Raw genomic sequence first — 25,858 nt, 5'->3', positions numbered from 1 at the left:
CAGTTTAATGCATTAATTAAAGCAGCCATGTTAAAACTTTGAAACATGCATCTTCATGTATTATTATCAGGGCGACTATAGTATTTAGGCCTTCACATATGTTGCTAATTTGGAACAAAATGAGAATACTCTCCACCAAATCAGAAGGTGTATATTAAGTTATCACTTCCTTCACTATATGTGGACATGTGAATAGTTCTATATTTCCTCTTGCATAGAAAATATTTCAAATGCAGGAAAGCAAAACCAACCCAGTTGAAGGCTTTTACTAGAGGAGAACAGCCATACAACTTTGGTTACATAACACCGGACAACAATTTTTTTCTAAAGGTTTGCTTCCTGGAAAAAAAGGGGGATTATGATAGACAACTTCATGCTGAATATTACGTTTATTTCAGATTTGCTGTATCGCATAGGAAGTTGGGGAAAACACTAAATTAACTTTTATTGTATTTAGTATGTTTAATGATATAACGACATTGCATTCCACTGACCTATAAATGTTTAACCATTGATTTTTGTTCGTACTCAGCATCTGATGCCTCTTGTGTCAGTGTACAACAATAGTTGGCCAGCATTATTGAATTCCACTTGCCCTGATAATGCCTTTGCATGGTCGCAATGTCCTGGTGAAACCTTGCAACATGTTTATCACTGACTGCACCAAGATCAGCAGGGAAGAAATCCAAGTGCAAATGGAGAAAATTAATTTTCAGTGACGTTACACTTCATGGTTTTATATGCTTGATGCATGTTATGAAATCACAAAAATTGGTTATATCTAAACAAATGATATGTGATAGGAAAATTTTAAAGTGATATTTGTGATAAGCAACCCAAAATCCATAAAATACCCAAAAGTGTTCAGGAAGCAAAATGTTCGTTGTCCAAAATAATTAGTTTCTTGCTGAATTCATCAGCGCAGAATATAAATGTTATTGTCTCAGAATTGTATCTAACAAATAATAATGTTGTTGTCTCAGAACTGTATCTAATATGAACATAGTTCATAAATTCTAAGAACAAAGGAATAAAAAGAAATCAGAATTGCTGGTAATCACAGTTATTCTACCTGATCTTTTTTCTAAATAATCTATAAAAGGCTCAGTTAAGACATTCTAGGGGAATTATAATTTTCAATCTATTTAAGTTTCATTGTTGATGTCTTATGGGGAAATCTTTGGAGAGAACCATCTCGAACCTTTAAAATTTTGTCCCAGTTAATTGGCCTTTCAGAGACCTGGTTAAGGAAGCAGGGAATGCCTTTCACACTGGACACCAGTTAACTGGTTATAAGTGTCCTTTCACACTCATCACAAGGCATTCCCAGGGATAGGGGATTCTATCCTCCACTGGTGACGTCTGAGTGATGCATCAAGCGATGGTGGATCTTTCCTAAATCCTGATCAATGTATTATGATCCTGTATTTAAACAAAATTAATCATGCCTAACTATAACATAATTAACCATTAAGTGCAGCACAGTATGAGCCTTTGAGTTCCTGTTGTTGTCCTGACCTATATAAACCTTTATAATTTTTTTAATACTGTGGGAAAGTAGAGCCACACAATTTATAAACACCATGGAAAAGTCCTATAGTGGCATTAGCACACAATTTATAAAGACCATGGGAAACAGCGATGGTGGGCCTCTGTCCCAGAATTCCATGCAGCAGGGAAAGGGCTGTATGCATGGAGCAGTCATGGAGGGGTTTAGATGCTGCATGGAATTCTGAAATGGCAGATCTGCCATCTCTCTCTCTCTCTCTCTCTCTCTCTCTCTCCCTCTCTCTCTCCCATTCTGACTTTCCTGCAGTTCTTTAAACATTTACAAAGGTTTATACTGGTTGGCAAAATTTATATTTTATTTTTAATCTTTTGTTTCCTTCACATTCCTGCACTCATGCAAAAATGTAATCAATGTGTCACTACTTTATCCCAGGATACCCTATGTCCCTTTCACATTGGGCTAATTGGTATTGTTACAGGCCCAGAGGACCCCAAAACCTAGCAGAAATAGATATTCACCAAGACAAATGGTTACTTAAACAAAAGTTGCTTTTAATTATCTTTAAAAATGAAAACAGAATCACACTTTAACTTAACACTATTGACTTAACTAACCTAACTTAACCCCCTTCTAATTCTAAGTGCACGTGTATGTAATGTGTGTGTAAGTTTTTTGGTTCACAGACCAATCTCCCTTCACATTCCTCCAAGTTCACAGGTTGTAGGCAATTCTTATACTGTGCCAAGAATTTTCAGAGAGAGATTTGTTGTTTGCTGGGCACCCACAACTGATTTCTTTTTTAATCAGCCACTTCAGTGTCTTGCCAAAGAATCTTGCCCCCTCAGGGCTCTCCAGATGATAACCTCTTTCTTTCAGGTCACCACAGAGTTCCTTTTTGTTTCCCTTATTCCAAGTGAAACATTAGGCAGCCAGTCCGCTCCTCTTTCATGAACCACAAGGGCTTTGGCCAGGCTGAACTAAGTGCTCGCAACTTGTTTTCCAAATGGGGTTTTCCAAAAGCTTGCCAGCTTGTCCTGTTCCAGTCCCACCTGCTGCTGCTGACTGTAAAACTGCAGAACTGTCTATGTGTGTGTGTGTGTCTCGCTCTCTCTCACACAGAGAAAAAGAACCTGTTTGACTCTCTCTGCTTGCAAAACCACACGATCATAGAAACATAGAAACATAGAAGATAGGAGCAGGAGTAGGTCATTCGACCCTTTGAGCCTGCTCCGCCATTCAACGAGATCATGGCTGATCTTAAAGTTCAGTACCCCGTCCCCGCCTTCTCTCCGTAACCTTTAATACCCTTATACTGAAGAAATAGATCTAATTCCCTCTTAAATATATTTAATGAACCTGCCTCTACTGCCCTCTGTGGCAATGAATTCCACAGATTCACCACCCTCTGGGTCAAGAAATTCCTCCTCATCTCGGTCCTAAATGGTTTGCCTATTATCCTCAAACCATGGCCCCGGGTTCTGGATTTTCCCATCATTGGAAACATCCCATCTGCATCCATTCTGTCCAGTCCTGCCAGAATTTTATATGTCTCTATGAGATCCCCTCTCAATCTTCTAAACTCCAGCAAGTACAATCCCAGTTTGCGCAATCTTTCCTCATATGCGGTTCTGACAAGTTCTTTCATCCATTGCCTTTTTGTAAATAACAATGCATAAGTGAAGTCTCTTGGGCACTTTCTAAAGCTTTTGCAAAGGCTCTGGGAGTGACATGTCTCGCATGAGCAGAGCTGTAATATTTTAAATAAGGTCTGTTTTAAAATACTTTTTTAGAGAATGTGACCTACTCTAAAAAAACCTTCTCCAATTTATCTCCCAAAAATATATCTATGTACAATACAAACACAACATAATCTGTCACAGTATGTAGGCATCATCATACACCAGAGATGATACTACCTCCTTGGTAATAATATCCCCAGTGTCTGATGACACCTGCATATCGATGAAAAAGCTATTACATTGGACACTTAACTGGTAGATTGGCCATCAATTACTGGGAAAAGGTGTCAATGTGAAAGGGGCTATTGTATAAAAACAATGACACCTTATGTTTTGTAATCAGAAACTAATAGATGCATTGATGATGAAGGTTATTCGAGTTCTAAATGTGAGCTATTGAAGGGAAAAGAGAGTAGAGGGGCAAATCAGGAAAAGAATTCTACATGTGGCTAAAGGTGAGCTGTTTCGTCAGAGGATTGAAGAGAGATTGTGTGTGGGGCTGAAAGAGAGAGCAGTATATAGATGAGGAAAAAGTTGGAAGAGTTATAAATATGAGGATCAGAAAATTGAACTAGTCAGTGCCTGTATATCATTTTCATTTGGAAGTGATTTCTGAGAAATGATTCAGCATGTGATGTATTTTACTTCAAAGGCATCATAGAGTATGTTGGCAGTGTTAAATATGAAGCTAGACTTTTCTCAGATCTTCTTTGCACAAGACAAGAAGATACTTGGCATTTATGCTGCATGAAGAATTAATTAAAGACAATTTTTAGCCTTTAACTTAGACCTTTTCACAACTAACCGCAATTACAACAATTACAGGCTGCACATATTTTGAATGTCACCTGCTTAAACAAAGTATTTTAATATGATCACAAGAAGCATTTGAAGAAAAAATTGTACATTTTTAGCGCTGAGTGTTGAGGTGCATTTGTATGTTTGTGGAAAATTTGATTTTAATACCAAAAATGTTCTCAAAGCATTTGCTGTTCCCCTAACTTCACCAGAAGAGTGTCACAAACTCAGGTTTCATCCCATCATTCAAAACATACCAGGGGTTGTAGGTTAATTGGGTGTAATTAGGCGGCATGGGCTCATGGGCCAGAAAGGCCTATTACCATGCTATAATGTCTAAATTTAAATTTTAAAATAACTCACTCACGTGGTAAATGAGGTTTTCATTGCACCTCTCCCTCAACAACAGCAGATAAACAGAAAAGGAAATCCTTGTAATGAGGCTGTTCATATCTTCATCAGCAGACCATTTCAGTCAAATCAATGGGAAGATGAGTTCAATAACTCATTCGCAGTAAAGGCATACTTTCAAATGGGACTCTCTCTAGGACTTTAATGCTGCCATCCTTCCGAATCAAAATATTTTCTTTTATGTTACGTTTAAATAATCACAATGGTTGTAACCAAGTCACATAAATAGCAAGAATGATGTTAGCATGTTAGTGATTAAGATCCACAAATTAGAAAAGAAAGAACTCAGTTGTGTTGAGGAAGCATTAAGTGTTTCTCTTTCCGCAGATTCTGCCTGACCTGCTGAATTTTTCCATCATTTTCTGTGATTATGTCAGTCTAACTCAGGGTTTCAAAAGTGTACTTAGAGGAAAAGTGTTCAGACCGCGCTCAATTTCACTGCAAGGCTGCAGGAGAGATTGAAGGTATGGGTCTCCTGGCTACCAGTCTTCAGCATGTTGTTTATGAGCGATTAAACTGGCTGAAGAAGAAGATGCTACTGCAGAGAAAGTCTGTCAACAGTATGGTTACTAAGTCATAATTCACACCTCTCAAATAACATCATTTCATCCAGCTGTTCTTTACAATGGTATGTTGGTTACTTTGTACTTAAACCATAAAACCTTTCAGGATAACTCGTGGCCTTTTTAAAAACCATTAATTCTTTCAGCACCTGCCCCTTATGTTGGATTCCAGGGGTCTGCATTAATCTACCGACATTTTTTTTGTTGTTGTGCATGCGGCAGCATTTATATTATAGCCATCTTACAACACTGCTATAAAAAAAGTTAAAATAATAGTGCACGAACAGTAAGGCAGTGCCTTTAGATCATTGATTATTCAAGAATCTGATGGCAGCAGAGAAGAAGCTGTCCTTGTGCTGTTGAGTGCCCATCTTTGATGAGTGCTCCTTGTTGTTCTGAGGTTACGTGGGATACTGGTTAACATTCGTTGCCTTTAATCCACAGACATTGAGAGATGGCAATGGTTAGTGTAGTGGTTGACTCAACACTATTACAGCGTCAGAGATACGGGTTCACTTCCAGTGCTGTCTGTAGTGAGATTGTACATTCCCCCTGTGATCATGTGGGATTCCTCTAGGTGTTCTAGATTTCTCCAACCCTTCAAAAATATATGGGTTTGTAGGTTAATTGGTGTAGTTGGGCAGTATGAGCTGATGTGCCAGAAGGGCCTGTACTATGCTGTATATTAAAAAAAATTAAAAATATTTTAAAAATTTTAAAACTCTGTCTTCCTTACCTTTCTTCCATTTTCTGAGATCAAAAATCAAGTATCAAACTAATATGCTGTGTGCACATTTTGGATATAATTGTTGTTCACTAAAAACAAACAAACGTTCATTATCTTCAACTGACCTTGATTTTGCGATCCTTGTGACAGGCTCCTTTTGTGAGTGTTCACCCTTCTATATAAATGTTGTGTTCCATCCCCTACAGAACATAAGAACTAATATTAGAAATGTATGCTAATCTCGAGAATGTATTTGAAAATAGTTGATCTTAAGGGTCCTTATGTCTCGCCTTGATGAGAATTGCATACAGGCCATCATCTGGTGCACCAAAGACCTCTGGGTAACCTGCCAGTCTGAACGTGCTTGAAACCTGAAACCAAGTGTAATTACATTTTGTTCGATATTCCTTTCATATTGTGATATATTCGTTCTTGTGTCAGTTGCTTAGATGTAATCACTGGACTAAGAGATTCTTTAGGAATCTAAAAATAAAATGTTTCTGCAATTCAGCAATCTGAAATTATTAACAGTAATACTATCAAATTTCATACTTTGCTATGGTCCGACACAAATGGGAAAGAAATTTAGCACCTTTTTAATAAATTTTAGTTCTCACAGTTCAGGAGTGATAAGAATGACATTGACTTTGTTTCAACTTCAGATCAACACATGCAAACTACATTCTGCATTTTCCAATGGGAACATCACAATTCTGATTTATAGTCAACAGATTCTGCTTGGGATTTGGAAGTTGAAGACTGCTGTGGTTTTACACCCCATTAGATACATATGTGTTCTTGAGGAAATGAGTGGAACATGCTGATTCCCCAGCACTGGTAGTGGAGAGCTGGCAGTTCATGGGAATTGATTATTGCTCACAACAATATAATCAGTAAGTGGTGTTCTGGGATGTTTATTCTTCTCATTAATGATTCACACACACATCCTCATGATAACCAAAGGATTAAGATCTTGTAAAATTGTAATCTCTACAGTTTAATATAACACCAGTTGAAAAAAAATTCCTCTATTTCATATGATAATACTTAACTTTCTATATTTTTGGACTGCAACTAAATCGGTTTTAATACCCCATTTGGTTGTTTTCGAAAAATGTTATGTTATTGAAATGTAATGGTTTAAAACTTGCTCTCATCACGCCCATTTGTGACAATTTATGGATGCCCTTTTAATAAATCATCTCTCACTCCAATAAAATCTAGTAAAGTTTTTTTTCCAAGCCAACTAAGGATTTTACCATAGCCAATCTTCAACATATTACAAAAGCTGAAACATTTTTTGTAAGGTAGAAGTTCTGGAAATTGCTTTCTATTATTTTAGATTGAACAGGTGAAGGAATGATTAAAAGAGGTATGGCCCAATGACTTCTATTTGTAATTTATAGGAATCCTGACCCAAGGCTCCCTGATATCCTTGTATTCCTGTATTAATGTGCTGCACACAGCAGGAGCATTTGTTTCTTTTTAATATCTACAACTAGAAGACCCAGTGTGTGCTCAATGCTTACTGCATTATCTGGGAAGTAAAAAAATCTCCCTCGTTTGTTCTTGCTCATGTATCTTCTGCTGCTTTCTGGGTTGCCCTGGCATCCCTGGGGTTGGTGAATAGTGAGAAAATTATGCTACTGTGAAAAGAACCAAGAGAGATAAGAAGACAACACAAAAAATACCAAACAAAATTCTGACAAGATTCAGTTCTAGAAACTATATTCTCATATCAATGGTAGCAGTTTACAAAGAAAGAAACTGGCTTTGCATCGTATTAAATTTTAAAGAGTAGATAATAGCTGACTTCAAATAAATATTTGAATTCCTCGCAATGAAATGAGTGATCTCATCATTTCAAACTAAATTCCCTTCTTGGTGAAATATTACTAACAGAACCATCAATATCTCATTCCGCCCACTCTCCCCATCCCACGCTGATGTTGCACAACCTGCAGAGTTCGTCCAGTAGATTTTTTTTTGCTCTAGGTAATGCATCCGTGGTCTCCTGGGACACTAAGTCCCATGTTTGCTGAGCTCATGTTCCCTTTAGCGGCCTGCACAGGGTTTACCCTCACCTCCATTGCTTTCTTGAACTTGATTTAACTTCTGCAGTCATTGCATCTTTGATAGGAAGCTTCTACCTTGTTAAATCAGCACATGGTTTCATCTTTGTATAGTTTCAAGCTTGGAGCTGGATCTCAAGCGCTCAAATCACAAGAGCTGACTCATATTATGTGCAGAACTGCGAGCAAAATGCAGGGAGAGTGAGAAATGTACTCTGTGGTGGACTATGGAATGAAAGGTACATGAAAAAGATGCCTGCCAAGTCATCAAAATAATAGTAGGACATGCATCAAAATTGATATATAGAAATATAAAAAGCCAGACAACATGAAACGGAAGTGGACAAAGGTGTAAGTTGCCTTACAGGCGAGGTGGAAAGTGAGACAACAAGCCAAAGATCACAAGCCCAGCCTCATTGCCCACAGACCTGCCATGTCTGCACTTTGCAGGTCTGAGTGCAGAGAACCAGGAGAGTCCCTAGCCCCTTTCTAACTGCCATGTAAAATGGGGTCAACTGGATAATTTGCCCAGTTAGTGCTCCAGATAGTTGGCAGTTAGAAGGGGTCTGATCTGGTCAACCCCGATGGAACCCAGTTAAATTTACCTAGGTCATGTCCACAGGCGATTTGAAAATGAAAATAGCTGACCCGGTTATTCTGGTGGCATCAGTGCTTGCATGCGTGCATTACTGGGCAGCCAGCACCACACATCTGGCAGTACTTCCGGTGAGTACATGACGCATCATTGTGGGGGAGGGATTCCCTCTTAAATCGCTGGGTTGGTGATTTAATGGGTCGATCCCCCTGTAAGTTAAAAGGTACTTCCAGCACCTGGGTCCCAGGAGGACGACCCAGGTGCTGCAGTTTAAAAGAGGCTCCTGACTCCAACATCTTTGCCTGTACAATAGCAGGATATCCATTGCAGAGGCCTTGCATCTGAAATCCCCCCCAAAAGTTTTGTTAGCTGGGAAAGTGATACCCCAGGATTAGAGGATCATTAATTAGGTTTTGTTTCTCTCATTTAGAAATATGTTAGATCTGTTGAGGATGAGGTCAATCATTTGAAACTGTTAGCTGTTAAAGTTATAAAGTGATTAAGTTTGCAAATGCACATACCACATAAAAGTCAAAGTAAGCAATGCATTTTTAAAGGGAAATTGCTTTTTGTTTCATATACATAAACTTAATTTCCTCATTAAAAGAGGTTGGATACTATATTCAATCTTGTACAAGATCCAAAATATTATTACTTTTTCCTTCCACCACTTCCCTGACATAATTTCAAGGGAAACCTAGTATGTTTGATCTCTGCTGCTAGATCCGAAGGAGTTTACCAGTGGAGTATTTTGATACAAACGATGATCTGCTGGAGGACTTAGTGGGTCAGGCTGCATCCATGGGGAGAAATAGCAAGTCAACATTTCAAGTCGGGACTGTAGTGTAGATAAAAGCTCATACTCGACTGGAAGGAGAACTAATGCTTTTATTAGCTTACAACATGAACAGGCTTCAGAGGGGTTCAGGGTTTAGGCGGGAAACCAGGGTCATATATGGGCCCCTGGGGGGAGGAGCTGGGAGGCGGGACCAGTTGTTAGTACAGGACCCTTCTAGTGAATCCCAGTTCACTAAAGGGACCCTTTATTGATAAGTTTAGTCAAGAATCTGTCACCAGGTCTCCTGTCTTTCAGAGCACATGTGCAGCTGTTCAAGGTTCAAGCAGGAAAATACTATCAATTTTGTTTGAAATTTGCAGCAGGTACCGGCAAAATCCAGGCTATAATGAGAGAGATCACTGAAATTAAATCTGAGCAAAAAGTTCTCAAAGAGATACACAAAGTCAGTCAATACATAAAAACTGAAGGAGTATTTGAGTAAAGAACCAATGAATTTGAAACATATGACCCAGAAGTAGATTAAAATGAGAAAAAAATCCAGGAGAAATTGTCAAGGAAACAAAGGAGAAATTGAACAAAGCAAAGACATAAGAAACCTATTAACACAGAAAATATGCCTTACCATTATTAACATTTAAGGAAGGCCACTAATAGCTTGGCTCTCCTCCCTTGTGCCTCCTCAGGAATTAAATTAAAGATATGAGGAGACATAATTAAGGGTGTTGTATATGTGTAGCGGTCGCACACAGTCACAGCAGTTTAACAAGCGCATTACCAGAGCGCAGACCCTCCAACGATGTCCCAGTCCTCCAGCTACAAACCAGGCACCAGCAATTAGGAAAAGCGTGCGAATAAGAGCCCGCGCTTTTTATGGCACCTGACACCAGAGGCTGGAAAGTGACGTCACTACTGCATCCCAGAAGGCTCAGCGTGAAACGTGCAGAGGGAACTATAAAAGCTGTGGTTAAGCACAATAAAGGGACTGATTCCTGACTATACTGTCCCCAGTGTCATTTATTGCCACTTGCGTAAGGTAGTGCCATCAGATAGGCCACTACATAATTTGGTGATCCCAACAGGCCTCAGCTATACTGAGTCCCACATGTCTGACATGGACAAGCAACTGATAACTTCGAAGGTGGAGGTCGACGCAGCCTCACTGGCAGATTAATGCAGTAGCAGTTTGCCTGCCTCCATTCTGGTTGGATCAGCCATGTAGCTGGCTGCAGCGCAATTTGTACTTCAGAACATTACATCTGAGGACATGAGATATTGGCACGTTGTGAGTGCTATAGACACTCTGACTGCAGTAAGGGTGAGTTCATTCATCAATAACCCACCGGTGGACCAGAAGTACACTAAATTCCGGGACTTTCTGCTGAAAGCATTTGAGCTCTCTCGTCATGAATGGGCTATAAGGATTTTGAATACGCAAGAACTGGGGAACCATAGTCCATCCCAGTTAATGCAAGAGCTGGGATCACTAGCTGCAGGTGATACGGATTGCTTTCTTTTCCAGGCACTGTTTTTATCGAAATTACCAGAGCATGTAGCAGCGGGTGTGGTGCACATGAGATTTGCAGAGCCGTATTTGGTGGCAAGAGAAACCGACCGACTTTATGGCCTTCCACAGACCAACAGAATGCAGGTGCAGCCCATCTGTGCGGCTGAGTTGTCCAAGCCCCCCAAAACACCAAGACCATCAGCATGTGCGGCAGTACAGCGACCACATCCTGATCAAAGAAACAAAACTTCCGGATACTGTTTTTATCATCGCCGATGGGGGCGCTCTCCCTATAGATGTAAGAGTCCTTGCACTTACCCAAGTCCACCACCACGTCAGGGGAAACGGACCTGCCAACCGCCGTTAGTAGCTTTGGCGGTTGGCACAGAACAAGGTCTACTTTATTTATATGACGTGATTTCAGGGGTGGATTACTTGAAAGATACGGGGCCTGAGTTCAGTATTGTTCCCCCAACACAATTTGAGTTGGCACAAGGTGCACGTACTCCACCGCTTTCAGCAGTTAATGGTACCATGATTCCTACTTTCAGAATGAGGAAGGTGACGATACATACGGGTTCAGCGGTATTCTACTGGAAATGCATGGTGGCCTCCGTAGATTTTCCCCTGTTAGGCATGGATTTTTTGTGAGAGCATGGTCTCCTGGTTGATATACATAAATGCCGTCTGATAAACGCAGCTAACTTCCAAAGTTTGCACCTTAAAAGAATGCGTCATTCTTTCCAAGAGTTCAGGCGATTCAGCAGAATGCATACGCCTCGATACTTAAAGAGTTCCCGGGACTGTTGACGACTAATTTTCAGGATAATGAGCTGCGGCATGGTGTATATCATTATATTGATACAACTGGTCCACCTGTTTATGCTAGGGCTCGTAGGCTTCCAAAGGCAAGCTTCCAATCACAAGAGCAGAATTCGCAGTAATGGAGGAATTAGGGGTGGTATCCAGGTCCAAAACTCCATGGGCTTCACCTCTCTACATGGTACCTAAAAGCTGCGGTGGTTGGCGGCCATATGGGGATTACAGGCGGTTGAACGATACAACCATCCCCGACCGCTATCCAATCCCTCATATTCAGGATTTCTCAGCACATTTGGCTAACACGACTATATTTTCCAAAGTAGATTTAGTAAAGGGATACTATCAGATTCCAGTTCACCCTGAGGATGTTCCAAAAACGGCTATTATAACTCCCTTTGGTCTCTTTGAATTTATCAGAATGCCGTTTAGTTTGAAGAACGCAGCCCAGATGTTTCAAAGATTGATGGATGTTGTCACAAGGGACTTAAAAGGAACCTTCGTACATTTGAATGACATTCTCATAGCGAGCCCCGATGAGGAATCGCATAAACAACACCTCCGTCTCCTGTTCGCTAGATTACAGGGTTTTGGCCTTTCAGTCAACCCCGCAAAATGCCAATTCGGTACAGCTGCATCTGATTTTCTCAGCCACAGGATTTCTTGTACTGGAACTATACCGTTGCCGGACAAAGTGATTGCCATACGCAATTTTCCCTGGCCTCTTACTCGGAAGGATTTGCAACGATTCATAGGAATGGTTACCTTTTACCATCGTTTCATTAGAGGGGCAGCAGCCGTGATGCATCCGCTGTTTGACCTATTAAATTGAAAAAGATCAAATATATTGCATTGGGATGAGGAAGCGGACATGGCTTTCAAAAGAACCAAGGATTCTTTGGCATCTGCGGCAAGTCTTGCCCGCCCAGATCATGAAGCGTCCCTCTCGCTAACTACAGACGCATCCGACCATGAAATTGGTGCAGTGTTGCAACAACACATAAAAGGACAATGGGTGCCACTTGTGTTTTATAGCAGACATCTTCGAGATGAGATATAGCATATTCGACCGAGAATTACTGTCATTGTATTTGGTGGTGCACAATTTCAGATACATGCTGGAGGGTCAAGTGTTTACGGCCTTTATTGATCATAAACCCCTCGTGCAGGCCATGAGTATGATATCTGACCCATGGTCCACGAGGCAGCAATGCCAATTGTCATTCATTTCTGAGTTCACTACTGACATTTGGCATGTTGCCGGTTTTTCCAATCTGGTGGCAGATGCCCTATCAAGATCAACTGTCTCTGCAGTCCAAGGTGGAATCAACACGACAGCACAATTGGCAGAAGACGAGCAGTGGGATGAGGAAATACAAGCCTACAACACTGCCGTTACAAGTCTCCAGGTTGAGGAAATCACTACTGAGGCAAGCAGTCCCACACTCCTTTGCGACATTTCCACAGGACACCCATTCTACCAGTTAGCTGGCGCAGGAAGATCTTCGATGATATACATAATCTTTCACATCCTTCCATTAGGCCTTCCGATAAACTAGTGTTAAATTGTTATGTGTGGCACGGTCTAAAGAGAGATGTCACCCTGTGGGCCAAAACTTGCCTTCAGTGCCAAAAGGCTAAAATTCACAGACACACGTGAAAGATTCTCTACGGTGGGATGCAAAATTTCAGCACGTCCACGTGGATGTAGTTGAACCTTTGCTGGTCTGTCAGGGGATAAGTTATTTATTTACTGTTGTTGACTGTTTTAGTTGTTGACCGGAAGCAATCCCTATGCAGGCAGCAGACATGGAGATGTGTGCACGGACCTTTATTTTTAATTGGGTTGTACTATTTGGTATACCTAGTCACATCACTTCAGATAGAGGTACGCAGTTTACTTCTCACCTGTAGACACAGATTTCAAACTTCTGTGGAAATAAATTATACCACTCAACCTCCTATCATCCTCAGTCAAATGAACTTGTGGAACAGTTCCATAGGCATTTAAAGTTGGTACTTAAGGCGAGACCGCAGGGGCCAAACTGGATGGACGAATTACCGTGGGTGCTATTGGGAATACGTACAGCACCAAAGGAAGGATTGCTAGTTTCGACTGCTGAGATGATCTATGGAACTCCACTATCCATTCCAGGTGACATACATTTCGGTAGTGACATAAATCAGACAGCTGACTTGGATATTTTGAGAGATAGGAATAGGGCAAAACATCCCTATCCCACGGTTTTTCATGGGAGCTCCAAACATCAGGTGCCACATGACCTATTGACTGCAGAATTCATGATGGTTATGAAAGGTCAGAAATTTCAATGTTCATATGAGGGACCCTTTAGGGTAATCAGGAGAGAAGGTATAGTATTTACATTGGACGTAGGGGGCCAAGGGTGTATGCTCACAATTGAATGACTGAAACTGGCACACACTGACCTTTCAAGACCGATCTCGTCACCACTGAAATGTCCCAGAGGACACCCCAGGCTGAACTACCAGCAGGAACCTGCATCTGACAGCTATGATTCTGAGGGGGGGGGTGTAGCGGGAGCCCCACGCGAACAACAGAATCGCACGCAGCCACAGCATTTTAGCAAGCGCATTACTAGAGCGCGTAGCCTCCAATGATGTCCCAGTCCTCCAGCTACAAGCCATGCACCAGCAATTAGGAAAAGTGCCCGAATAAGAGTCCGCATTTTTTATTGCATCCGACACTCGAGGCTGGAAAGTGACATCACTATTACATCCCAGAAGGCTCAGCGTGAAACACGCAGAGGGAACTATAAAAGCTGTGGTTAAGCACAATAAAGGGACTGATTCCTAACTATACTGTCTCCAGTATCATTTATTGCCACTTGTGTAAGGTAGTGTCATCAGATAGGCCACTACGTATAGAAAATATTTAACAGATAATATTGACAAAACCATGAATTAAAATAGTCTAGACTCCTTCCCCCCTTCCTGCGGTCCTCCCCCCCACTCCTCACCTATTATCTCCCACCCCCCCCTTTTGTTCGGACATCTCTCATGTTCCCCCACACCTTGATGAAGGGCTCAAGCCCGAAGCGTTGGTGATGTATCTTTACCTTTGCTAAAAAAGGCACTGTTTGACCTGCTGAGTTTCTCCAGCATTTGTGTGTTTTTTTTTTCACTTAACCATGGTGTCAACAGAATCCTGTGTTTTACCTCGGATTTAAAATAAGTATTTCCCTTCTTTTAAAGCCATACACTTTATCTAAACAATGGCATTAGGCTCCTTATTATTGTCCACTTTGGACTGAAGTAAATTCCTGTCTTTACATGAAGTATCTCTGCAATTTCTTTGCAAGCGATATATTGAATCTTCAAACATGTGTAACACTGAAATAAAGACTAATATGAATAGAAAGGAAACTATGAATAATTCAAGCCATGAAGGATACCTTAAATCTTAAATAGAAATTTTTAAACAATATTAACTGTACTAAGAAATGATCAGAGGCTTTTAGATCCATAGAACACTAAACTGAAACAGGTCCTTTGGCCCATCTGGTCCATGCTGAACTATCATTCTGTCTAGTCCCATTTACCTGCACCCAGATCACAACCCTCCATACACTTCCAATCCGTGTACCTATTCAAATTTTTCTTAAATGTCTTTAAAAGAATTGCCTTTTAAAGAAGGCAAATAGCGCCTTTGGAAGACTACACAAAAGAGTCTGGAAAAACAACCAACTGAAAAACCTCACAAAGATAAGCGTATACAGAGCCGTTGTCATACCCACACTCCTGTTCGGCTCCGAATCATGGGTCCTCTACCGGCACCACCTACGGCTCCTAGAACGCTTCCACCAGCGTTGTCTCCGCTCCATCCTCAACATCCATTGGAGCGCTTTCATCCCTAATGTCGAAGTACTCAAGATGGCAGAGGTCGACAGCATCAAGTCCACGCTGCTGAAGATCCAGCTGCGCTGGATGGGTCACGTCTCCAGAATGGAGGACCATCGCCTTCCCAAGATCGTGTTATATGGCGAGCTCTCCACTGGCCACCGTGACAGAGGTGCACCAAAGAAAAGGTACAAGGACTGCCTAAAGAAATCTCTTGGTGCCTGCCACATTGACCACCGCCAGTGGGCTGATAACGCCTCAAACCGTGCATCTTGGCGCCTCACAGTTTGGCGGGCAGCAACCTCCTTTGAAGAAGACCGCAGAGCCCACCTCACTGACAAAAGGCAAAGGAGGAAAAACCCAACACCCAACCCTAACCAACCAATTTTCCCCTGCAGCCGCTGCAACCGTGTCTGCCTGTCCCGCATCGGACTTGTCAGCCACAAACGAGCCTGCAGCTGACGTGGACTTTTACCCCCTCCATAAATCTTCGTCCGCGAAGCCAAGCCAAAGAAAAAAAAAATAAGTATGCACAAAAGCTGAATTGTAAATTTAAGCTACCATATCCCATAACTTGTTTATGACCTTGTATCTTAGGTATCAGATTTTGCTCACTCAGTAATAATACTGATTTGAACAAAATTGAAGATCTCATTGCTAAAATATGTTGGGTTTTTTTCCACAGGAAATTAAGATTACATTAAGGGAAGTTTTGCAGTTGATTTTATACATGCCGGCTGGCAGACCTTCAGCAGCCTTGTAATTATACCTTCCACTACTCTGAGCTACTAAGGTGATATGCTGGCAATTCAAGATGGAAAATAGCTTGTCCTGGGAAATTACAGATTAGTTTCCTCCAATGAACCTGCTGTGCTTGGTGTTATATGACACAGTGTTCCACAAGAGAAGTGCAGAATCTCAAAATGAATTTTACATGGTTGACTATGATCCGCAGTAAGTAATGCTTTACCGACCAAAGACTACATCAAATGTTAGGGGTGAGCTAAGAGGTCAGGGACTTCACTGAAGGAAAATTGTTTAATACATGGAGAAGAAGGTATTAATAAAACAGTCGCCGAGTCTGAGAATACATCAGGATCCATGTAGCCTTTGCCTCTTGTGTGCAATTTTGGTCAACTAACTACAGAAAGGATAGTAATAAGATTGAAGGAGTGCAGAAAACAATGAAGCAACTACAAGTCACACTACAGAGAAGAGGTGAAAAATCTCATGAAAGGGTGTGAGAGTAGCAACCTGAGTCTCACTGTGGAGAAGATGAAGGAGATAATCGTGGATTTCCGGAGCACCTGAAACAACCAACCTCGACTACACATCAATAAACTCCTTGGAGTTCACTTAACTAGTGACTTGTCGTGGATACACAATCTCTTTCCACTTGTCAGTAGCGTTTCAAGACTGTAGTGGTCAAGGCTACTGGCCACCATTATGTCAACATTCTACAAGAGCTCTATCGAGAGCACCTGGGCCAGCTGCATCACAGTCTGGTATGGTTGCTGGGGAGAAATGAATTGGAGGTCAAAACACAGAGCCGTAAGAGCGGCAGAACAGGATTACTAGAGTCTCCCTCCCCACCAACGACCTACTGGAATTATTGTCTGAAGATGGCATGCAATATCATTGAGGACCCCTTTCACCCCACACCCAGTATCTTTCAGCTGGCCCCATCTGGAAAGAGATACAGGAATATCGGAGCCAGCACCACCATGCTGAGGAACAACTTCTTCCCCTGGGCTGTGAGAATGCTAAACAACCAAATGAACTGCTCGCATTAATCATCTGAGACTCTCATATTATTGAAACATTATTTATTTGTATGTAAGAATATTTGTTCTGCATATGTAGTGTTTGTCTATATGTGTATTATGTCTGGTTGTGTCTCTTGGTTTTGTTTTTGCACTAGGACTGAAGGACGCTTTTTCATTTGGTTGTACTTGTTCAGTCACATGAAACTAAACTTGACTTGAGAAGATTTAAAAAGCTGTTGCTAGATCTTGAGGAACTGTTTCAGGGAATGGCTAAACAGGTTAGGACTTTATTCCCTGGAATGTCAAGGAATGAGTGGGAATTTAATACACAATTATGAGGGATATGGATAGAGTAAATGCAAGCAAACTTTATCCACTGAGATTAAGTGAGACAAGAGCTGTAGAATATGGGTTAAGGGTGAAAGGTGAGATGTTTAAAGGGAACATTGGGAAGGAACTTCTTCACACTCAGAGGGGTGAGAGCATGGAGTGAGTTGCTAGCTGAAGTGGTGTATGTGGCTTCGCTTTTGACATTTAAGAAAAATTTGAATAGGTACACGGATTGGAAGTATATGGAGGGTTGTGATCTGGGTGCAGGTAAATGGGACTAGACAGAATGATAGTTCAGCATGGACCAGATGGGCCAAAGGACCTGTTTCAGTTTAGTGTTCTATGGATCTAAAAGCCTCTGATCATTTCTTAGTACAGTTAATATTGTTTAAAAATTTCTATTTAAGATTTAAGGTATCCTTCATGGCTTGAATTATTCATAGTTTCCTTTCTATTCATATTAGTCTTTATTTCAGTGTTACACATGTTTGAAGATTCAATATATCGCTTGCAAAGAAATTGCAGAGATACTTCATGTAAAGACAGGAATTTACTTCAATCCAAAGTGGACAATAATAAGGAGCCTAATGCCATTGTTTAGATAAAGTGTATGGCTTTAAAAGAAGGGAAAGCTAGGTTAAGGGAAGTAATCCTATTGAATATCAGGGGTAGGGAGGGAGAAACTTTCTTACTGGAGACAATCACTGCCAGGCATTTTATAGTGTGAATGTTACTTGCCAGCTTAATGTATTAATATAGCCACGGTCTTGCTGTATAGAATGCAGCAGTGGATTGCTGTAGTTGCAGCTGAGTGACCGAAAATTTAACATTGTGCATTCACCAGCTAACATCACTCTTATGGTCGACCTTCTGATTAAAGGAAGGTCATTGAAGAAGTAACTGAAGATTGTAAGGCCCCAGCAAGTCCTGCAGTTATGTATTGGGGATGGGATGATTGACTTACAGCAACCACAACTGTCACTCTTGGTGGTGATTGTTGAAGGCCTCAGAGTATATTCTGTGCTGCTGTTACTGTCAATCCTCCCAGTTTTGTTGAATGTGAAAGAGCATCAATTCACTTGCTGAATAATTGGGGTGTCCTTCTGCATATTTGACCTGATGCTATCAAACTTCATGGGATCTTTTCCAATTATCCCTGAAGAGACCTAGACCAGGGGGAAAAGAGACTTTCAAATTTAAAATAATATCTGCAAATGATCAGCATTTTCAAAGCTGGCCAACACTGTTTAAGGCCAGCATGCAGTTACTGGAACAAAGGTGTCTTGTGCTTCTAAGTAAAACATGAAAATCTTGCCAGCTTAGGCAGGAACTCTGCAAGTCCTTCTGAACAAAGAGCTATTGAAGGTTTGGACAACGTTGGAGAGAGAGCAAGATTCAAGATTTTCTAACATTGCACCAGAGGTTTTGATATAACCAGTAGATGTGCTCTTTCAATAAGTCAAGAAGGGCATCCGAAGGGCCTCAGGTGCCGAAGGCTTCACGATCATGTCAGAGGTTTGGAGATGGAGCTTGGGTTACCGATGGATCATTCAGGAATCTCTGCGGATACAGAGGTTGCAGGAGAACTGGAGGAAAATCCACAGACACTCAGTGTCTTTGAAGGGACTCTCATTTGCTACTCTTTCTCTCTTTCTGCAAGGTGTGGCAGGCAATACTAATGGGGTGACTTTTTGTCTTATGGCAGGCAAAAGGAAATTTTGGGCATTATTACATTTTCTGTTTTATTACATGACAATAAAGAAAGAGTTCAGTTCTGAGTCGCGGCGTCTGAAAACCAGAGCCATAATGGAACTGGTGTTCTTAATTGAAACTCAAGAACTATGAGTGGTTCTTAAAAGTATTTTTGTCCACATTCAGCATTATGCTGGCAGCTGTTTCAAAATTCAAGTACCATTTGAATGACTGGTGATGTAGTCAGAGGTTTTGTAGATGTGAAATGACATGTTGTGTTTTGGACAGAAATGAAACAGTAGTGATGTCATGTCACATGATTTCAGATAAACATTAATCTGGAAGAGAGAGAGACATTTCAAAAAAAGTTGGAAGAAACCCTACCTCCTGTGAAGTAGGATTGCTTTCTCTATCAAGAGAAGAAGCAAAGTTTCAAAATCTTTTGAAAAGTATCTGTATTCTTCTTCTTAAAAGAAGGAACGTCCAGTAGTAATTTAAAAGAAAACAGCCACTCCAACTGCTCTTTTAAGAGAAGAGAAGCAGCCTCATTTGTGTCCAGAGGAATGGTCACTTTTGATTACGAAGTATGAAATCCTCATAAAAGATACAGATGCCATAACTCCTAAGGAAAATAGGAGGATCACTCATATGGAGGATTGAAGGATTTTGTTCGTATGAAGGAATATTGTTTTGAAAACGACTCTATATAAGGAATTTGTGAGTCTTAAAGAGGTCTGATGATTTGATATTTCACAATACTTCATTATTGCTTTTCAGCAACAATGTAAAGAAATCTAATGCTCCAGTCTTGCTTCAGAATGACCTTTGATCCACAATTTGAAAAGATCCTCAAATTCAACAAGATGTTTGAAACTGGATTTTAAAATGGACTTTTTCCAGAATCAAGCTTAAACTGTAATAGTTTGGGATTTAAATACACATTTGCTCATAATGGGGTTTAAGATAGAGTTAAGTAAGAATGAATGGTGGACTAGCCTCGCCAAGCGAACCCAGCTCAGCGCGGACATTGGCGACTTTAGGGGTTTCTACGAGGCTCTAAAGGCTGTGTACGGCCCCTCACCCCAAGTCCAAAGCCCGCTGCGCAGCTCAGACAGCAAAGTCCTCCTCAGCGACAAGATCTCCATCCTCAACCGATGGTCAGAACACTTCCAATCTCTTTTCAGTGCCAACCGCTCAGTCCAAGATTCCGCCCTGCTCCAGCTCCCTCAAAAGCCCCTAAGGCTAGAGCTGGATGAGGTCCTCACCCAGGATGAGACATATAAGGCAATCGAACAACTGAAAAGTGGCAAAGCAACAGGTATGGATGGAATCCCCCCAGAGGTCTGGAAGGCTGGCGGCAAAACTCTGCATGTCAAACTGCATGAGTTTTTCAAGCTTTGTTGAGACCAAGGAAAACTGCCTCAGGACCTTCGTGATGCCACCATCATCACCCTGTACAAAAATAAAGGCGAGAAATCAGACTGCTCAAACTACAGGGGAATCACGCTGCTCTCCATTGCAGGCAAAATCTTCGCTAGGATTCTCCTAAATAGAATAATACCTAGTGTCGCCGAGAATATTCTCCCAGAATCACAGTGTGGCTTTTGCGCAAACAGAGGAACTACTGACATGGTCTTTGCCCACAGACAGCTCCAAGAAAAGTGCAGAGAACAAAACAAAGGACTCTACATCACCTTTGTTGACCTCACCAAAGCTTTCAACACCGTGAGCAGGAAAGGGCTTTGGCAAATACGAGAGCGCATCGGATGTCCCCCAAAGTTCCTCAACATGGTTATCCAACTGCACGAAAACCAACAAGGTCGGGTCAGATACAGAAATGAGCTCTCTGAACCCTTCTCCATTAACAATGGCGTGAAGCAAGGCTGTGTTCTCGCACCAACCCTCTTTTCAATCTTCTTCAGCATGATGCTGAACCAAGCCATGAAAGACCTCAACAATGAAGACGCTGTTTACATCCGGTACCGCACGGATGGCAGTCTCTTCAATCTGAGGCGCCTGCAAGCTCACACCAAGACACAAGAGAAACTTGTCCGTGAACTACTCTTTGCAGACGATGCCGCTTTAGTTGCCCATACAGAGCCAGCTCTTCAGTGCTTGACGTCCTGCTTTGCGGAAACTGCCAAAATGTTTGGCCTGGAAGTCAGCCTGAAGAAAACTGAGGTCCTCCATCAGCCAGCTCCCCACCATGACTACCAGCCCCCCCACATCTCCATCGGGCACACAAAACTCAAAACGGTCAACCAGTTTACCTATCTCGGCTGCACCATTTCATCGGTTGCAAGGATCGACAACGAGATAGACAACAGACTCGCCAAGGCAAATAGCGCCTTTGGAAGACTACACAAAAGAGTCTGGAAAAATAACCAACTGAAAAACCTCACAAAGATAAGCGTATACAGAGCCGTTGTCATGCCCACACTCCTGTTCGGCTCCGAATCATGGGTCCTCTACCGGCATCACCTATGGCTCCTAGAACGTTTCCACCAGCATTGTCTCCGCTCCATCCTCAACATTCACTGGAGCGCTTTCATCCCTAACGTCGAGGTACTCGAGATGGCAGAGGTCGACAGCATCGAGTCCACGCTGCTGAAGATCCAGCTGCGCTGGGTGGGTCACGTCTCCAGAATGGAGGACCATCGCCTTCCCAAGATCGTGTTATATGGCGAGCTCTCCACTGGCCACCGTGACAGAGGTGCACCAAAGAAAAGGTACAAGGACTGCCTAAAGAAATCTCTTGGTGCCTGCCACATTGACCACCGCCAGTGGGCTGATATCACCTCAAACCGTGCATCTTGGCACCTCACTGTTCAGCGGGCAGCAACCTCCTTTGAAGAAGACCGCAGAGCTCACCTCACTGACAAAAGGCAAAAGAGGAAAAACCCAACACCCAACCCCAACCAACCAATTTTCCCCTGCAACCGCTGCAACCGTGTCTGCCTGTCCCGCATCGGACTTGTCAGCCACAAACGAGCCTGCAGATGACGTGGACATTTACCCCCTCCATAAATCTTCGTCCGCGAAGCCAAGCCAAAGAAAGAAGTAAGAATGTTATAATATTAATAGTTTAATAAAAATCTATTGAATTTACCAGTCTAGTAAATTTTCCATTGCTGTTCCTTTGTTAGTACTAATAAGATTTTATTATTTCATGACCACGGGAAATTCCACACCTCCTCCCTCACCACCATTCTGGGCCCCCAAAGAGTCCTTTCAAGTGAAGCAATACTTCACTTGTGAATCTGCAGGAGTCATCAACGCATTCAGTGCTCCTTTTGTGGTTGTCTCTACATCAGAGAGACTGGATGAAAGACTGGGTGATCATTTCACTCAGCACCTTCGCGTTGCCTGCTCCTGTAGCAGTGTTATCCCAGTGGCCAACCATTTCAATTCCATGCCCTACTCACATGCCCACGATTGTCCATGACTTCAAGCAAAGCCAAACAGATTCCACCCACAAATTGGAGGATCAGCACCTTATATTCCATCTGGGCACTCTCCAACCAGATAGCATTAACATCAACTCCAGTTTCCATTGGACCGTGTCTCTTCCTTATCCCTTTGTCTCCTTTCCTCCACCTCCCATTTCCTCCCTCTCCAATCAGTGGGCTATCTCCTACCCCCATCACTTCCCAGCTTTTTTCTCCTCTGCCCTCCCTCGTAGATCCAGCTGTGACATCTTGCCTGTGGGCCTGTGCTCCTCCCCCTGCCCCTCATCCCAGTTTTATTCAAGGACCTGCCTGTTTTTTGCTCATTCCTTGACGAAGGTTCAGGCCCAAAACATTGGTTATGTATCTTTGCCATAAAGAATGCTGTGTGACCTGATGAGTTTCTCCAGCAGGTTTGTGTAATAGTGGTAGTAGGCTTTATTTGTTGCTTTCAGAAAAAAAAGTGAGACGTTTCTCCGAACCCTACATCAAAAAATAACAACTACAAACAGCGTACGAACAGAAGCACCAGATCCCGAAGAGGCCACTGCAAGCATCTGCTGCACCGCCATCCTGGGTCTTAGCCACCACTATATCTTTACAGGACCGTGAAATATCACAAAATTAAGTGATCTCTCTTACACACACATCTCCAATTACATACAGCTACTTAAAATGTATATATTTTTTAAAAGTGCCACAATACATTTTACAGAAGACAGGTCGAAACGTATCTTTAGATGTTAAAATGTCTGCTAAACGACAATCACAGCATCTGCAGACTTCCTGTTTAATTCTGCTCGCCATCCTTTTATTCAGCTAACCTTTGCAAGCAGACCACCTATTCATGGCTATGCACATCGAATCCTCACCTTCGTAATCTGTGAGCACCTCCCTCAAGTGCAATTGCCTCATATGTTGTGTTTCTTGATGTTTAGTTTGATCCAAAGGGGAAAAAGCAGCCCTGCCATTTGTTCCTGGACCACCATTGTGACTATGGTCTCCCTCTGTGGCTTCTTCCTTCCATCAGCTTGGTCTGCCTTGTGTACCCTCTGCTTCTTTTTCCATTCAATGATAATATTCCAAGGAGAGTGCCTTCTAATACACCCATGACTGCCAATATCTGGTTTATAAATAGTCCTTCAGCAATTGGCATATGATTCCATTTAGGACTTCAGGAAGCAAAACCAACGTAGAATTGTAGCACAGTCGGTAGGAATTAGTCAATAACTCAGCTTGAAAGTATTGAATGTGCCTTCCACAATGGTAAGGAATCCTCATGCACTAATGCAAGTTTATATCGAATGTCATGCCAGATATCATTTGTGTAAAGGTGTTTAAGTGACTGTCTTTCTAATGCACCCTGTATTTCTGTGGAAAAGGTTTTTAAAAAAAACACAGCAGGGTTGCTCATTTGGAGCTAAACCCTCCAGCTAATGCAGTGCAGTCACCAGCAGGAAGTAGTTGGGATAGTAACCTGAGAAGGTTTACCTCATGAAATGGTGACACAAAAAAAAACACTGGGCTAATATTAAGAAATTTAGACGATGCTAATCCATAGTGTATATAAATCTGTGTATTTTTAAGAAATGAATGCACCATTTGACAATATTTTATGACACTGTTGTAACAGTCACTACACTTAGTTTACGTTCGTGGCTTATCAGCAACTCTCTTTAATGCTGAGTTCAGATACCATGGCAGCTGGGATATAAACTCAAATAATTAAATAATTATTTCATTATACAATAAACTACTGGTTCATTGTAAAAGGCAGAGTGGAGCAATTGGTAGAACCACTGCCTCCAGCTCCAGCTACCAGGGTTCTGTCTGCCTGAAGTTTGCTGTGGCCATGTGGATTTCCTCTGGATACTCCAGCTTCCTCACACATCGTAATGGTGTGTGTGCAGGTTGGGAGGTGACTTCGTCATTGCAAATTGCTCCCAGGATGTCGGTGAACAGTCACATCTGGGGAGTTAATGTGGCACAGACTAGATAGAACAAAAGGCCTGTTTTCTTGCTGTATTATAATGATTCTCTGGATCATTAATGTCCTTCAGTGAAGGACAATGACCATCCATCTTCAGTCTAGCCCTCATGTTGCTATGGGCTGACTAATGTGGTTCCCTAAAATCACTCACCATCGAGCAGATTTTTTGCCCTTTTTTTGCTAATAAATCTAGTTTATCATTAATTAACTTTCATATCCTCAATAGCTGAAAGAACTCAGTGGGTGAGACAGCATCTATTGATTGAAACAGTTGGTCAGCATTGTGGGCCGAGACGCTTGAGGAACAAGTGACAAGTTAGGGAGGGGAAAAAAAGCAAAAAAGACATGAGTAGGTAAGTATAAGTAGTTAGTTTTTCTGCCTGAGTAGTTTTTATTTAATTCATTACATGGATGTACATGTTGGCACAGATGACTTATACTGTGGACCCTAGGGAGATTGCTCAGGCATTTCAGAGGGAAGTAAATTGATTAACTGAAAATGTGACTTGTTATTATATAAATACAGTAAAATCCCCATTACCCGGAATTCAAGCAACTGGCAAAAAAAAATTCCAGAAAACAAATAGGTAAAAAGATACTAAAGTTTAAAAGTGGCACCCTCAAGTGGCTCATTCACCAATCATTCAACACACAAACTCAAGCATCCAGCAAATTCACTTATCTGGCGTCTACCAATCTCCATAGGTGCCAGATACTGTTTTTTTTTAAACTGTAAATATTGGAAAAAGCTTGATCTATTCAACCTAACCAGTACATTTTCATGTATATCCATTTATGTTTCAAAGCTCAAGTTCTGCTCTATGATTCATGCCTTGACTTCATTGTTAACTGGCCCAAGAACAAGACATGCAGGTACTCCTGCATGTGCACATGGAGACAGGATAAAGGGCTTGTTAAAATGAACCCTCTGGGAAGTTTGGTGAAGGACATGTGCTTAGTGGCATTAAACAGGGCAGCACAGTTAGCATGGCAGATGCTGTTACAACACCAGCGATCGGGACTGGTGTTCAAATCCCAAGCTGTCTATAAGGAGTTGGTACATTCTCCCTGAGCCTGTGTGGGTTTCCACCCCCCCCCCCCACCCCCAACCCCGAGGGCTCTGGTTTCCTCCTACTGTTCAAAATGTATCAGGGGCTGTAGGTTAATAATTGTGTAAACTGGACAGCATGGGCTCATGGAACGAAATTATCTGTAACC

The 25,858-nt window shown here is 41.8% G+C and overlaps 1 long non-coding RNA gene across 1 annotated transcript in view; it reads right to left on the bottom strand.

Annotated features, from left to right (window-relative positions):
• The window catches only part of LOC138760099 (uncharacterized), a 206,159-nt gene that overhangs the window by 4,974 nt on the left and 175,327 nt on the right, over positions 1–25,858 (bottom strand). Inside the window, exon 5 of the long non-coding RNA XR_011355401.1 lies at positions 5,874–5,948. This is a non-coding gene — a long non-coding RNA (uncharacterized lncRNA). The remainder of the gene's footprint in view (positions 1–5,873; positions 5,949–25,858) is intronic.

This window comes from Narcine bancroftii, chromosome 4 (assembly GCF_036971445.1).
Source record: "Narcine bancroftii isolate sNarBan1 chromosome 4, sNarBan1.hap1, whole genome shotgun sequence".
In the NCBI taxonomy this organism is placed as follows: Eukaryota; Metazoa; Chordata; class Chondrichthyes; order Torpediniformes; family Narcinidae; genus Narcine; species Narcine bancroftii.
Note: the sequence above shows the minus strand (reverse complement) of the source record. Positions and strands in the feature narration are given on the sequence as shown.